Source organism: Idiotropiscis lumnitzeri, chromosome 21, assembly GCF_059441095.1.
Source record: "Idiotropiscis lumnitzeri isolate Australia: NSW breed Sydney's pygmy pipehorse chromosome 21, RoL_Ilum_1.0, whole genome shotgun sequence".
NCBI lineage: Eukaryota > Metazoa > Chordata > Actinopteri > Syngnathiformes > Syngnathidae > Idiotropiscis > Idiotropiscis lumnitzeri.
In genome coordinates, this window is record NC_142411.1 from 10,849,817 (window position 1) to 10,866,966 (window position 17,150).

At 39.5% G+C, this 17,150-nt stretch overlaps 1 protein-coding gene across 4 annotated transcripts in view; it reads right to left on the bottom strand.

Moving 5' to 3' along the window:
* fynb (FYN proto-oncogene, Src family tyrosine kinase b) overlaps positions 1 to 17,150 on the bottom strand; it is a 61,348-nt gene that overhangs the window by 30,583 nt on the left and 13,615 nt on the right. For all 4 annotated transcript variants that reach the window (XM_088286803.1, XM_088286802.1, XM_088286801.1 and 1 more), the window contains exon 2: positions 16,872 to 16,940. The gene's annotated coding sequence lies outside the window, so the exon portion shown is untranslated. The remainder of the gene's footprint in view (positions 1 to 16,871; positions 16,941 to 17,150) is intronic.

Here is a 17,150-nt window from a genome sequence, read left to right on the forward strand (position 1 = left end):
TGTTTTTAATCAACTTGATGGGAGCCATGTTCACTGACTGGTAAAGCTAAACAGCTGGCGTGCACGAGCAGCACCCCCACACTACACGATTGTCAACAGACACTGTAATCTGTTGTGACGGGATGTGAGGCTGGCGGAGGGCCAGGCAGCAGCAGCAGCAGCAGGAGCAGCAGCAGCAACAAGCAATGCTAAGTTGAGTGTTAAGGCTGCAAAGCATCTCAAATGCGAAAAAACTAAGAACTCACACTGCTCTCCAGTTTTACTTTGCACGTAACCTGTGATTGGCGGAGGTAGAGAGAAAAGAAAAAGGTAATGAATGGATGGATGACAAACTCATATAGACACTAGCCTTATAAATCAGAGATTGTTTTTTATTTATTTATTTATTTATTTTCATCTAGACCGAGATCTCTCCAAGAATGAAACGCAATGCAGAAAAGATGCCTTTTTCATTAACAGTAACTTTCCTACTTAATTTTACTGCTTTTTTTTTTTAGGTACTTTACAAAGTCTTCAAGTGCAGTTTAAAACCTAGATAATTTTAGGAAATTATTTATCATTGTGTAAACAATATAAAGATGTTCAAGTCCTCGTCTTGAAGACATGTACTCAAATGTTACCTCTTTATTTTTAATTCAGGACCATTGCCATATATGCATTCAATTTATTCGACAAAGTATCATATCACACAATTATGGCCTGATGTGCATATTCCAAATTTCGGAAACCAATAAACTCAGCACTTTGACACCCTGACGTGCGAATGATGCAACCAAATTACGATTCATTTTGCAGTTCTCACATATTTATACTGTAATAGATCACCAAATCCAATAGACAAAATATTTCTTCAGTATTTCAGTCTTTAAAGTGGAAGTCAACCACAAAATTTTCTTTTCCAAGAATATGTTCTAGGCAGGCCCACAAGTCCAAACACGGCATTCTGATTAATATTACATCTGCAGGATGAGTTAAGCAATAAAATCCCCCCATTTTTTAACATCTCAGGGGGCGGCCATTTTGTCACTTCTGCCGACTGAAAATTACATCACAGTTGCGCAAAGCTCAGATCAGACCAATCGTGGCTCAGCTTCAGAAAACAGGTGAGCCATCATTGGTTGTTACTTGAGCAACTGTGATGTCATTTTCAGTTGACAGAAGTGACAAAATGGCCGCCCCCTGAGATGGCTAAAAATAGATGGATTTTACTGTTTAACTCATATTCCGCAAACACAAAATTAATCAGAATGCCATGTTTTGAGTAATGAAGGCGCACAGAACATTGTATAAGAATTTTTTGGGGGTTGACTTCCGCTTTAAATTATTCAAATCGTTGAATCAAAATACAAAATATGTGTGCTCACTTCCAATTTAGACATTTATATCAGGCCTCCAGTCAAGGTTATTACGGATTAAAAAGAAATGTACAGACAGATGGATGGATCTAGACACGCACATATTAGCTATAACTCACAAACACTCTTGCCATCACACTAGAGCTTAGGAATCAATCCAATTCAAATCGACGTTGCCGATGAAAGAAAAAAAAACCTGCAGCACGTCCAGTTTATTTATAATTCGAGGAGGAAAAATATTTCATTTTGAAAAGACAGTATCTTCTTTCCGTTATATCCATCTCTGATGGCATCTTGACGCATGTCAAGATGCAAATTGTAATGCTAATTAAAGCGACAAGCTAACAACACAAGTTTTAAAAAACAACAACAAAAAAAAAGACCGCGTACAAAGTCGGGACTGCACTGCAGCGAGCGGTTCTTGATAGTGCGGTCAAGTGATTATTTTTTATTTTAGTTTTTTTAACTAATTAATCACAAAAAATTCCATGATTAATCACGATTAATCACATTTTTCAACGACTATTTTTTGTGAAGTTTATAACAGATATTTACTTGAATAATATCTTGGAATTGATGCAAAATCACTCAATATGAAGCATATTTAATTCAAAGACTGTTCTAATAGCTTTCTTGGATTCTTTGCAGACATTTATTTCCGAAACATTTCTCAAAACTGCCCACAAGCGCCACACTCCAGCAGTGTTGGTTTGCAAGGCCCAGTGGTAACTTAAACACAGTGTTTTGTTCTGAGACGTGCTAAAGACAGCTAATATGGCACAATGTTTGCAAAGTATGCAAATTATTTTTTAAGTAAATCAAACTGAGTTAACCGAGTTAAAATATTTAATTGAGTTAAATGTTTGGGGCTTAATCACCTGAGTTAATGCTTTAATTTGGCAGCCCTAATATACATACATATACATATATATATACATATATATACATACATATATATACATACATATATATATTAGATTAGATTAGAAATCCCTTTATTGTCATTGTACTCAAGTGTGCAACGAGATTAGAGGGCTCCCCTCTCCAGTGCAATACAACAATAATACAGACAAATATATAAATTAGGAAAAAAAAAAAAAAAAATATATATATATATATATATATATATATATATATATATATATATATATATATATATATATATATACACACTTCACGTTTATTGTGATAAACAAAATACACCAATGGTGTCAGTTGCATTACCATAGCGAATGTGCAGTCCGCAGCGGAAATAGGTTGGGGGACCACTCTACGGAAAAAGGTTGGGGACCACTCTACTCAAGGGTTGTATTGGTATAATGAAGAGTATGCGGAATGTTTGGAGTAGCGCTGCAAGTAATGGTTCAAACGTATGTTAATCTGTAGTTTAAAAGGTTCATTTCAATCCGTGTGGATTAACAGTAGCCCCAGACACAACATGTGAGGCACAGCAGCTGTGATGCGTGCCTCCCCCAACTCTTGGTGCTTCAAAAGCAGCCTCCACCAGGCGAGCTCGACCACAATTAGAGAGTGGTCTTCCTTTTCCAGGGAAACGGAAATACAGCTGAACAAAAAAACATTTCTAAGAATCGTCCAGATGGGCACGAAACGGGGAAACTTGACTATTTTTAGATGGCCTTAATGTTGACAACCGTTCTGCTGTATGACCTTGGAAGAAAAAAAATTGAGAGAAATGGAAAGCCTTTAATTTTATTTTTACTTCACTCATTTTAATCCAGGAAGAGAGACTTTAATTTTCACTCTGCTGTATATTTGTGTTGCATGCATTACAGCCCACAGACACGCAGACCACACATAAGCAACGATGTCAGACTGACGGGTGTTGCACTGCTGAGCTGAGGGCACCTCAACAGCAGGACGCTTAAATTCAAAGCCTGACCCTCTGGCGCCAAAGCCAAATCGACCATACTTGGTGTCCTGGGATCCAAAAGGACCACGGAAATTATATATTACAAACGATAATGAGAATGTTGAAACAAATGAATGAAAGTAAAATTAAATGAATAAGTACTAGATGTATCTAATCCAATATGTAGCAGCAGTAGATCATCTGTCAGGACTTTGAAACCGAAGGGTCGTGGTCTTGGGTCTCAATGTGAACACACACAGGGACAAAAAAGTGCTACTAATTTTTAGAGAGATGATGGCTTGCTTCCTGGCTACTCTCAAGGTGCCCTTGAGCAAGGCACCTACCGCCCAACCCAAGCTAAAGAGGTTCATTGACATCTGACCTTGCATGCCTGCTTCTGAGTCATTTAGTTTTAGGTGTGGTTTGAAACATATAGTTTTTTTTTTCATTTGCTCAGACAACGGAGATTCTTTTTTATAGTTTCGACCTGCGTCTGCCATCTTCTTCTGGAGCTTTAGAAAGCCCTCTTGATCATCCGATCACTTTCAGATGGCCTCACAACCGGGTCAAAAAAATCATCCTGTCTTCTTGTCTGAATTTTTTTCTACTATATACCAAGAAGCTTTAATGTCGGTTTATGCCCATAAACTCCAAAATATGAAAGCGATCGTTTTGATATCATCAAAGATGGAATGAAATTAATTTGAACCCAATCACTGGTAGATACTGGTCTTTGTCCTGCCTGATTCCGTCAGTCAAAGTGGAGCTGGGCAAGACCTTCAGTGACACCATTGTGTCACGTCGGCTCAATGTTGATGCTGGAAACAAATGAGCAGTACTGTAAGCACGGCCAGTCGACAATGACAAAATAATAATAGAGGCCTTTGATTTAATCATTCAATAGTACTAATAGTAATTATACTTGATTTTTAGGTCACGGTTAACGTTTCTATTTGAGAAACTCTTCTGACTTCATAATAAACACATATCGGCAGTTTTTACAAGACCATTAGTGGTTGCCTTTGCTGCATTCTGAGTGAAGGTGGGATCAACTTGGATTGGCCCAGTTCCGACTTCAAAGAAACAAGAAAGATGTCTTATTCCGATGAATTATTTGTTGTTCTAGCTCATCACAAAATATTTAGACCTCTAGCAAAACATATATTTTTTTAATTCTCTAATTCAGCATTGGTCCACTCTTCCTCACATAATTGTTGCAACTAGAGGGTTGTCAAGCTTGAACTGACACTTTAAGGTCATTCCACAGCATCTCAATTGGATTCAAGTTTGGACTTTTAGTGATTTTTTTTTGTTTGCAGTGTTTTTTTTCTTCCATTTGTAATCTCTCTCATGGATGTCATTTTTCGTATTGATCGGACATAAAGGCTAACTTAGCCCAGTGAGGCTTGCAGTTTCTATTGTGCAGCTTTTTTTTTACGACCTCCTGGATTAGTTGTTGCACTCCTGGAGTAATTTAGGTTGGACGACCCAGTTTTCTCCATTTGTAGCTAATGTCTATGTCACGATCCGGCTGTTGTGGTTCCAGCGAGTGGGCGTGGCCCGGCGGCTCCGCTCCGGGAAGCGGCCACGAGCAGGACGCGCTCCCGATCGCCACAGCTGCGCTTCATCAGGACTCTAATGAATGACTATTTAAGCAGCCGACGCGGGTATGTCCGCGTCGGATTATTATCCTGCGTTGCTCATGCTTTGCTCTTGCTCATGTTCACAGTTTTGTTCTCGTCGCGATTTGATCCCGTGTGTTGTTTGCGTATCTTGTGTTATTGAGTTATTCCCAGCTACTTGACGGCTCGCTTTAAGTTTATCGTTGCAATTGGATTTTCCTTCACCCTTTTGTGGTAAGCGCTACTCGTTTTTCGGTTCCTTGCGTTGCAAGCGTTTTCTGTTCCTTCGTTATTTATTTCCTGGAGTGACTCGGTCACCCAGCGTTTTTCGTTTCGCCCTCCCGGCGTTGGTACTCATAGAACCCTTGCGGTTAATAAATTGATAAAGAGATTCTTCATAGTGTTTATTGTGTGTGCTTGACGGTCTTAAATAAACATCCTGTCTACACTACCTCCTGAGTCTGCGCTTAAGGGTCCACCTTACACTGCTTCCCAGCCTCGGCTGGGAAGCGGTCCTGACAGTCTACTGTTCTAGAAAACTTCTCGAAATGGCTTTTAAACCTTCTCCGGTCTGATAGTTTAATCAACTTGTTTCTCATTTTAATGACTTTTTCCCGATACTTTTTCACCTTAATGGATAAAAATAATCAATTATAAATTGCCTTTTGTATTTACTTCAGTGTTCTTTGGGAGGTCATACTCTTTAAATTTCCAACTACAGACATGGTCTAATCAGAGCCGTTTTATATGTTCTTTTAACGTGTCTTAATTTGAGTCCTGATGGTCACCATACGTGCAAGAAGTTTCAGCAACAAACAGTGTAATGTGATATATTTAAGTAATAAAATGGACCCGTTTTTATCCATCTCAGGGCCGGCCATTTTGTCACATACTGCAGAGTGAAAATTACATCACAGTTTCTCGGGGTTCAGGGAATGAGCAATCACTACTCAGATTTTGCACATCATATGATCAAACTCAGGTGAGCCATGATCCCCCAGATCACAAAAACATTGTTGTTAGCCATTAAGCAAGCATTTTCAACACTGTAGATTGATCAGTAATTAGTAAAAATAATACCCCACGTGTGTTCACTAACTAATAGTAAAGATTTGTGAAAAAAAATTTTAATTACCAAATTGAGACATGAGTGGTATCGGTATGTTGCTGTAAATGCATCTGGAGCCCAAGGGTATGGAGGAGAGCCGGGCTGTCAGGTCAAGTCTTGGCCACAGCTGCATTATTAACACAAGGTCAGCTGTCAGCACACATCTGCAGGGCTCACATCAAGCAGCTCACTCAATTTTGCGCCTCTGGCTGACACGTTTAAAACCTTACAGGCCATTTATATATGCTTTCTCTTTTTGTGCCATGAAAACACAGTAGTAGAAGAGGAATTGTAAATCTCTCTACTTTGTGTTAAGGTGTTGTTTGAGGTACGCACAGCTGCATATGGATGGCTGCAGTAACGGTGCAAACATCGTCGCTGACCATTCCCCAAAAAGATTCATCAAACCGGTAACATTTCGTTTTTGGCAATACTCCGTTATGAGCAAATCACGTAACTGCCTTGGAGCCACTTTAGTGAGCTTGGGGCATTTCTTTGGTAAGAGATGCAAGGAGGGCAAGGGAGGACTGAAGTCAGGCAACATCTTGCTAGTAGCTTCAAGACTGCAAATTTAATATGTGAAAACATCATACAAGACCAAACCTCAATAGAAACTGTAACCCACCACATTAGTGGGTGACGCACCTCTGCAGAGGTGCTGAAGAAAGAGCAAGATGCTGCAATTATTTTGTGACTGCTAGCAGGATGTGGTTAAAAGTCTCCATGATGGGTGTTAAGTTTCTCTCTACCTCTCAGAGAGCAACAACAGATGAATATGTTACTTTATGGCTCAGCTGCAGAAGCTGAAAGTACGCCCTCCCAATGCTATCATTGAGAATTGTGCAGTTAAACTGATGCAGTGCCTCTCACCAGTTGATCATTCATTCTAGAAATAGGCCATGAAGGCCTCTCTGTCCTGCTCCAAATTTATGCCTTTCAAATATCTCACTAATGGGACACTGAGTCAAACAGGATCATGACACGTGTCTTGCCGTCAAATATTTCTGGATAGTTTCCAGCAGTTTTAATGTTTTGTCATGGTTATCCGATGTATTTGAACTGGTTTCGAAATTACTATTAATAGTTGGATCTAGTCCAGCAGCTCACATGGGTTTTCAATATAGCTGCAGTGATTCTTAATAAATTGTTCTTATTTAATTCTGGATTCAGAAATTTTGATTAATATTTGGTGACAAATAACCGAGCCCGGGTTGTGTCATGGCTTATGAAGTCGCAATAACGAGTTTATCATCAATCGAGGATGATTAATTGTCTAATAAACTTCTGAGGCTGACGTCAGAGTTGCCCTTCAGGAACAGAAATTAACCAGACGATGTATGGTCACCCATCTCATACTCAATACACTGATCCATCTTTCCAGACTCGTTGCTAGGTTACTAAATTGCTGAGCACGGCGAGTACTATGGGGTGTTTCTCAGTTCGCAAAGCAAGGGTGTTAGAATGGAGTGAAAATTGCACAGTATGAATTTAATAGCGTGTGAATGAGTAAGTTTGGGGGTGACGAGACTAGATAGGGAGGCAATCTGATAGAACTACATTTTAGAGTCATGTCCTTCAAAATGGCGAGTGCCAGAGAGGAACAAGCGACTGCTACAATGTGTTATGTATGTGAGATATGGGCCTGTTGTGCCCCTGATCCAGCTGCGACTCATAGCAACAGCGCATACAAGTAGTGATTTAGCATAGCACGTTCGTTAATACGGAGCAACATGCAGACAGCACCCAGACAAGAACGCCCCCACAACTGGAAATCTCAAGAGAGGATTGTGTACTGGCTGGGGGAAAAAAAAATCTTTGAAGCTCATCCTGCTTTGTATTCACACAATTTCTGTGAACAAGTGCACAAAAACTGAACAACCCAGCCACACCAAAGAGGTGAAAGATCTAAAGGAAACACTTAAAAGTACTCTTGAAAACATATATACATCATTAATTTATAGCCTGAATACCTCCTGTTAAAAAATGACAGCAAGGAGAGGGTGAAGGCAGCGATCACGAACTGTGAGAGCGCTAGTTGAAAATTGAAAGAATTTAATTCATCTTAACAACCAATCAATCAGTTGCCCTAAAAAAAAACATACACACCTGCTTCCCGTTTGCTATTCTCATTGACTGATGTGAACCTGCACAAAAGACGATCTACAATTGAGAATTGTAAAGAAGAATGCGACAATGTGAGCCAAACAGTTACACAAATCACTAGCACATGCTAACATCCTTGTTAGCATATCAAATCCACAATAAAGAAAACGGTTCATTGGAATTCACCAAAGAACACCACTGCCTACCCGCCCAATTTAAAAAAAAAAAAAGCATCCAGATTTTTCACAGCATTACTGGCAAAATAGTCAAAGGACAGATGAAACAAAGGTTAGTTGTTTGGAAGGAACATTCATCGCTACGTGTGGAGGAAAAAAAAGGCGCAGCTGACCATCATCAAAAACGCATCCTAAATGAAGTACCGTGGAGGGGGGCGTCATTTGGGACTGCTTTACTACCTCAGGGACTGGATAGATTGCTATCATCTATGGAAGACAATATGGACAGAAATCAACAACTGAATGACTATGACAAAAGAAAATTTGCCTTCTGGAATAGACAAAGTATATAACGCAACACAACTGAGATTCTTGACGTTACCTTAAGAGTGCAAATCAGACCAGATAGTTTTGTAGCTCTGTTATTGCCCTGTTGTCAAAGGAGGATCGAAGGGTTCACCAACTATTTAAGAATAGATACTGAATAGATGAGATGACACAAGAATTTCTGTTTCCGGCATTGCAAATTTACTCGAGCGGAAAAGATCGTTTTCCCCCGTCGCTTCTCATTTCACACCTAGTCGAGTTACTCTGCAACTATCTAGCATCTTACACAACAAGCAGGCATTATCAATCTAAAGCTACTTTTAAAATGTATTTCTAGTAAACTGGCACATCTGAGGCGTAACGGCAGAGCCAACATTTATTGGTGTGCGCTTTTACCAAAAACGTATCTGCAGTAAACGTTCACAGAGTTAAATAAATATATTTGACAAAGCTCAAATTACATTAACAGGCTCTGGTAAAGTGAAGAAGGAAAAAAAAAATATGAATTAGAATGAGAACATCCAAATGCAATCAGTCAAGGTGATCGTACTGACAGCTGCCTATAGGTTGCAGTTACCAGATATGTCCAGAGGGGTCAGGGTTGGTCATATTTGGCTGGCCTGTTTTACAATTTGCACTTTGGAATGTTCCCAAGCCACAGTTTGCAAAGCCCCAGCATTCTGATTCTGCACACATTTATGCATCTGTCTATTCTGGTCAGTATAATGGCATTTAGCAGCAGTCTTGCCATGTAATTAATTTTCAGAAAAAAATATAAAACAATCTCCAGACACTCCGGTTTCCTTCCACATTCTAACAACATGCATGGTAGGTTAATTGAACACTCAAAATTGTCCCTAGGTGTGATTATGAGTGTGAATGGTTGTTTGTCAATGTGTGCCTTGTGATTGGCTGGCAACCAGTTCAGGGCACCTGGAAATGGTCGGGATAGGCTCCAGCATGTCCGTGACCCTCGTGAGGATAAGCGCCTTTGATCATGGAAATATAAACCCAAAGAATGCTCTAAATATTTGATTTGACAGTTTCTCTTGAACTTCACAAGGACTTTGTGTATCATACATGAGTCACTTGACATAATGAAGAGAATATTCCACCTTTGTTGGCTTCTTTGACCGGTGATCTGTAACCATCACTGGTTGAAAATATCTGCCTTTAATCTGTCCACAAGCCAACTGTTGTTACCTTATCGTCCTTTTCAAGCATCTAGTTATATAATCTTAATGGAGATGTTATCGCTAATGTTGTGCTGCCAGACAGCAACCCGGTCTTAAATCTCCGTACTGGCATTTCTGTCACAGTGAAGGCGTTAATTGAAGGCAACACTAGTCTTAGGTGTAAATGCCAATGGATGTCTGCCTCTATTTGTCAACCCTGTAATTGATTTGTGATCAATCTTATCTTACCTTTAAGCCAGTGAGGATAGAATACAGTTTGCACACATACAACTGTTTAAATGTCTCAGTGCTTAAATCCTTTGGTGTCCTCAAATTTCCCCATTGTGGGACTAATAAAGGACATCTTATCTTATCTTCAGTCTCTACAGCAGCATCTAAACCTAATTCATCAGGGAACACCAATGTTTATAAGCTTGAAATTTCACTTTTGTGATAGCAGTTCCCAGTTTAGGGCTTTAGGAGAATTGATTTGCGGTCTTAATATCTATATTCTTGAAACGACATCACACCTTAACGTGAAACAATCCTCAATGACGGGATCATCTCCATTCTCCCTCTCTTCCTTCTCTGACCAACGGTAGGTTATAAATCAACTGAGCAGTGCTTCGAGCAGTCAAATCACCGAGGTTAAAGTAATACTAATTCCTGCTTGGCTGTTTATCAAGCTGCTCCTGCTCGCCAAGTCCAAAGGGACCTGAGGTTGGATATGGTCAAAGCAGCCGTCGTTCCTCTTGCTTTATCCCCTGATGATTAAAACAACGTCAAATGCTGAAGCTAATGAGACCCTGACTCGCTATTTGCATTTCAAAATGACCCGAGCAATGGGAGCAAGCACACCATTAAAAAGTAAGTTGGGTGTTTTCACACCCCTAACATCACTTGACACACTTACAGTCAACCGTCCTCACATAAATTAGGTTGTAACAACACTGACAGAAACGCTGAGCTGGGGGAATTTAATACAAATCACCCTGCAGTCCATGCGCATTCCAAATGACTTCAGAAGCCGATCTCCGATCTCGATTTAGAATTTATGGGCTGTTCTACCTCAGAGATTTGTTTTGTGGTATCGATGTTATTGTCCCATCCCGCATCTCCCCAGTTCCAGAAATATTCCACAAACCCCAGCTATGTGAAATGCTGTTTTGAAATTCTGTGTGGCCAAATCTATAAAAACCCCAGTTGAGTATTAACTGAATGTTTGGTGCACCGGCAGCCTCTTGCAGCCCTGTCAACAATCAAACTGTCATAACATAATAGTCTGGCTGGCTGGGTGGTAACCACCGAATGGAAGGCCATACAGCTGCACTTCTGGCAGTTGGATTCCACAGACCAATAAAAAAGTGTGTGTTTGTTTTCTTCTCAGACGGTGGCCCAAACTCTACTCTTATTGGTCAACTACTTTGAACATGACCAGCCGCTTGCACGGAATATTTGATCTGATAGAGTAACTCTTATATGATAATGTTTAGTTTTGACGACACTGTATTTTTTAGTCATCACGTTAACATTTTGTTAATTATTTAAGTTGCATTTGCCGCAGTAGTCAAGAATTTAGCACTTTTCAGAATGCTTTGGAATTATTTAACAATTGTAAACTTTTCACGTGAGGGATCAAAATTTATGGGAGTTAATTGCGAATTGAGGGAAATTGAAAGAAAAGGCAAAAATCACCTTAAGCAGACTCCTTTCCCACATGTGAGGGCATTACAGTACTTTAAGATGAGGTGTATCTTCTGTCAGCTCCTCGGCTAGAATTCTGCATATTTGAATTCTGCATTCTGAATAACAGAGCGTCCTTTTGATACGATGGAGACTATGTCCACCGTGTGATTTTAGAACCTTCTGAATCTCTTTTGAAGGACAGTCGGTGGAGGAAAAAAAAGCTCAAGTAATTACTGTATGATTATTTTCTTCAAACAAAAACCAAACTAACACATTTAATTTGCTTTTTACAAATGAGAGACAAAGATCTGCGCTCTGCCCATTGCTTGGTAAAATGTACCGTTTCATTTATCAAGGGTAATAAATTCTCGCTAATTCCTACCCGTATAACAATAAGCTATTTGGGAATTAAAGATCGCAGTTGTTTTCATAAAAATTAGGACTTCAAGTAAAACCCATTCACCACTATCTCACATTGTATACTTTCTTAATAGTTTGCAAAGCAGTTTCCAGTCAGCATCCTGGGATGGCAAACCGACAATTTGCAAGGGGCCTCTTTAAAGACTCAGACAGTACACTGCATCCTGTGTGAGCGATGGCAGGCGCATGCCACTGCGCAGCCTTGATATTGAGCAGATCACTTAACTCGGCGGAGGAAGGAACAGGCAGATGAAAAGATGGAAAGTGCCACCAGATGTGTCAATAAAATGCTTCATTGGAGGCTCACTGCTACGCGGTCGCCATCCATATCACGAGGGGGGAAAAAAGCGAGCAACCATCTGAACATCAAGGGTCCTTTTTACAAAAGGCTCTATTTTCGTGTACAGGGCAAGTCCAGCCCGAGGGGTGGTGTAAATCTGCGGAGGGGCATGCTAGAAAAAGTGTTGGTATTTTCACAGTGTACTGTGGCGGCCGAGCACATTTTAAAAAGAGGGTTTTGCACCTGGCATGGACACTGCTAACTTTCATCATTCCCTTCAAATAGCGCGCGCAAAAGGCATGCTGATAGTCCTTGATGTGGCGGAAGAAGAAATTGGTTTGGCAGGCCAAGTATATTTATAAGGAACTGTGGATTATATAAATCTGCCTACAAAGATCATATATTTAATGAGGGCACTCAGAGACTACATTCCACCCTAATTGTAAGTGTGTGTGTGTGTGCGGGTGCGCGTGGGGGTCCGTGCGTGCGTGCGTGTGCGTGTGTGTGTGTGTGGGTGTGTGGGGGTGTGTGTGCGCGCGTAACCCATATTTTATACATGCCAGGGCCAAATGCAATTTTGGGGATTCAAAATGATGAAAGCGCAAACTCATGAAAGGTCATACCATAACACCTGACAAAACCCCATTCAACTTAGCATTTTCTCGCGTTTTGGTCACTTGATTTGATAATGATAATACAGCGCTTTGCAAGATGGGCATATCCATCCAATTCACACACACTCAGTGCGAGTTCAATCAAACATGGCTTTTATGCAGTAGCCGGTTTCACCAAAATTAATGTAGCGGCAGATTTCTTTTTTGTGACTGTTTATTTTCCGCTGACGCTTATAATTCCATTACTTCAAACTTCAACTTGCTCTTGCGGTGCGCTCCCAAATTTTCCATGGCGAAAAGTATTAGAGCTACCTAAAGTGCAAACCCCTCTTTCAAATATGGTTGTCTCCACCACTTTCTCACTTGTTGCCAACACCACACAATCTGTTAGAATGAGTTAACATGCAATTTAGCAGCCGCTATTTGGAATCTTAGTACAGTAAATCAGGCCCAAACCGTCTTTGTTCTTTCTTGTATTTTTGTGATTCCATTTATTATACCCATTATAATTCAACTTGGACTCTGAGGTATATATATTTTGTTGTGCATACAACACAACACAGAACCACAGGACACATATGCATGTTTGCAACAAGAGTTGAACAGCAAGTCCTTGATGTGCTACTCCTGCCAAATGCAGAAGAGTGCCAGTGGAGGAAAACTATGATGACCACAGCACCGCAACAACATTACTTGCATATACTGGTTGCATTTAGTCTTGATGTGAAGCAACTTATCTGCCATAAGTCGTTTTATTGTTCTTGCTTAGTACCGGGAGTTTCAATTGGGAAGTGAATAAATCTGGTATCGTGATTCACAATTCAAACAAAGTGCGGGTCAATAACAAACCCAGAACAAAGTCTGTTCTTGCTTCACTGTCATTACAATTACAGAGGGAGAAATCTAAAATTGTCAGAAACTGAAAAATGACAATCACATGACCGTTTGATTCCTCTTGTGACACGAAGACAGAGGCGCTTTCAGAGGTAAAGACTGAAATGGAAACAAGAAAGCATTATGGGACTCAGTGACTCATTTGTTTGTTTCTCACCAACCTTACATTAAGGTACGTCTTCTCTACCGTCTCACAGAAGCTTTACAGGGAAACAAACTAGGTGACGCACAGAAAATTGTGATTGCGCTTTGTTGGCTGTGGCAGTTGGCAGCTTGTTACAGGATACAATATGAAACTGGGGCACACATAATACTGTACAAGTTGCCAACAATAGCCTCATAAAATTGTGAAGGTTGTAGGTTGCTTTGCTGACTTGTCATGCCAGTAGTAGATCTGAAAATGAAACTTGCTGGGTGCAATTGGTCTATTGTTTTTGGATGCCAACAATCTTGTGCAATTCAGGTATGGCATGGGACCAGATGGTGGCCTCTGACCCGTGAGACGGAGGGAGAGCGATTTCAATCGAGATTTGAACTATTATAGAGAAATCTGTAAAGGGAAACCCTGTAAAAATGTAAAAATGGCTGTTGAAAAATAATTTTTAAAAAAGGGTTCGATTGAAAAAGGTTGATTTTAGTCCGCCACACGAATCGGCCCTTGTGCGTGTGATGAAAGCGTATTTGAATTTTAAATAAAACCTCTGCCGTTCGCATGTATCCCGCGGCAGCGTCATGCACGAGTGCTTTTTTTTCTGGAGTTAAACGAGGTCGGGGGCCGACAATTTTTTATGAATAAGGACGGAGGGTCGAGGCCAGAACCGTACGGATTTAGCGGCCGGAGGAGTGACCAGGGAAAAAGGGTCAAGTGGTCAGCTCTGGTTGTGATATAATTTGTTGTGTAGTTTTGAAAATTAATCTTTTTATATAGAAGGTATTGTTAATGTCAGAGTGAGAATGGAAGAGCTTGTTAAAACAATGAGTTGTTTTGGTCCTGGATTAAACTGACTCTCCTGGTTTATGCTGTTTAGAAAATATTGCAGGTGCGTCAGATGTGTCAAGTCCATTGCGCCTAGCATTGCAGCATTCAAAACAAGCTCCACTCAAAAAATGTCATTCAGCAGCTGTGATCTAATTCACCTTCGCCCTCACATGCTCATCCAAGTCTGCCAGCAAACATGATTGGTATGTGATATGTGAGCAGGAGGGACAGCTTTAAAGCCTTTGATGCACTTCACCGTTTGCGACAAGTCATGCAGATGCGATACGCAGCACTGTGAAATCAGAGGCCATCAAATCAGCACGTCACAAAAAGAGAGGGTTTGAAACTGAAGTTGGCATTTGGGATGGAACGATTCAAGCAAGCCCCGATTCGATTTGATTTTCAGTTCATGATATCGATTCAATTCGATTTTTTTTTTTTTTTAAATCTGTTTTTAACTAAATGAATGACTAATAACCAAAAGATGTTTGGTTTTTTTTACATTTGCATTTTGTTCTTGTTACAAACTGTAACTTTGCAAAAAAAAATTAAATCGACTAATTATTTTGACTGTTAAACTATATATTTTTGTTATCGGTGTTTGTGCAAGAACTAAACTAAATGATAATTAATACATGTACAATAGATTTGACTGTGATCATGACAAATCCTTTTTGTGAACATCTGCAATTATATTGCATCGATCAACCATTGGCAATCGATTCTTAGATTTTTCATGTCGATGCATATTAAATCAATTTTAATCGTTACATTCCTAGTTGGCGTCCTGACAAAAATGTGTTGAGTCAAAAGTTGCACAGCCATTTGACAGATAATTTTCTCAAACTGGCTTGTGAATAAAACCTGTTGTCTCATGTTGTCTAAGGAATAAACTGTTTCTTTCTCCACTCAGAGAATTGAGATGATAATACATCAAATGGAAAATAATTTACCCACCCTTGACCTGCAGCATTTTTAGCGATAAAGTTATGTCAGTTGCATAGAACATCATCAGGCAGCGGAGTTAAGACTAAGGGGGATTTCACATCTTGTCCTGGCTGACCTCAAAGTTACCTCTGCTGCAATTTATGGGCTGGCCTAACTGCTGCACTGCGGATTAAAGATGGAAGAAGTTGAACTGCTTTAAGGTCACGTTGTACACTGAGGATTGAAGGGGAGCATTTCAGCTCAAAATCTGGGTGATGATGATTTGCCATTTTCCCAGTTAAAAAGAAAGAAAATGTGATTATTTTATTTGAATACAAATGGAAAGTATATACAGAGAAAATAAAGTTAACAAATGAGAACAAATTAAGTGATTTAAAAAAAAAATGTTAGTTGCAATTAATGTAATTGCAGCACGTTGTCAAACTCAAAGGCTGGGGACCAGATTTGGCCCGCCGCATGTTTTTATGTGGCCCGTGAAAGCAAATCATGATAGACAACTTTGCGTTTCTTGCTAAAATACCAAAATTGAAACTTGTATTTACTCATTATAACATTTTTACAGCATTTTTGGTTAACAATACAATTTTTAAAAATAAAATGAATAATTGTTGAACATTTTTTTTATTTCCTTCTGTTTTCAAAACAACTTATCCAATCATTTGTTGTCTATTCATGACAATATTATGCAATTATACTTGTACATGTTTTCACAGTTCATTGTGGCCATCAAATTTAAAACATGACTAGTATGTGCTGGCGACATGAAATGAGTTTGACACCTCTAATACATTATAAAACAGAATACTGTAGTTGTATATAACAAATGTCAAACCATCTTGTATAAAATTGTAATTTACTATGTGACTAAGTCTTGAGTATTGACTATGTAGTATCTACTATTTTTAACAAATCTGAACAGTACGACCCAGTGAGAGAATTCACAAAAATCCAATCCAATCCACGAAAAAAACAGCTTCTAATACAATATAGATGCCGCAAATGGCGACATGACATTTATAATGGAGATCATGAAGCGCCATGCGCCGATCTTGTACACAATCAGGTACCCATGTTACATAAAAAAAACTATATTCATCCCAAATCAGCTATAGTTGGAACTCGCATGTAAACAACTGCTCCAAAATGAAAACATTTTGCCTTTCGGCCATAAATAGAAATTAAACAGGAGGTGATATGCTTTACAAACAAGGACTCGTCAATAACTTCTTCGATATGTGTGCTTGTGCAAGTTTAATGGAAAACATTAAATGTGCGTGAGAAAACACAAGCCCACTGAAGTGTCAAGAATCGTACCTCTGTTTTTCTCCGTATCAGGCTCTTTATTTTCTCCACATTGCTTTGTTCACCACCAAAACTGAGGCCCTGCAGGGAAAAAGACACCCTCCATTATTTATTGTCCAATTTAATAATACATGACTATCAAGTCAATGTTGTACAGGAATGTTTTGGATGGCACAGAGGCTTTGGGTGCCATGAATGCGTTCCACAGTTTTAACATATTTATCAAAATGATAAAAACTATGTGATGAAAGATCAAGGTCAGTAAGCACAGATAAAGAAGGAATAAAAAAA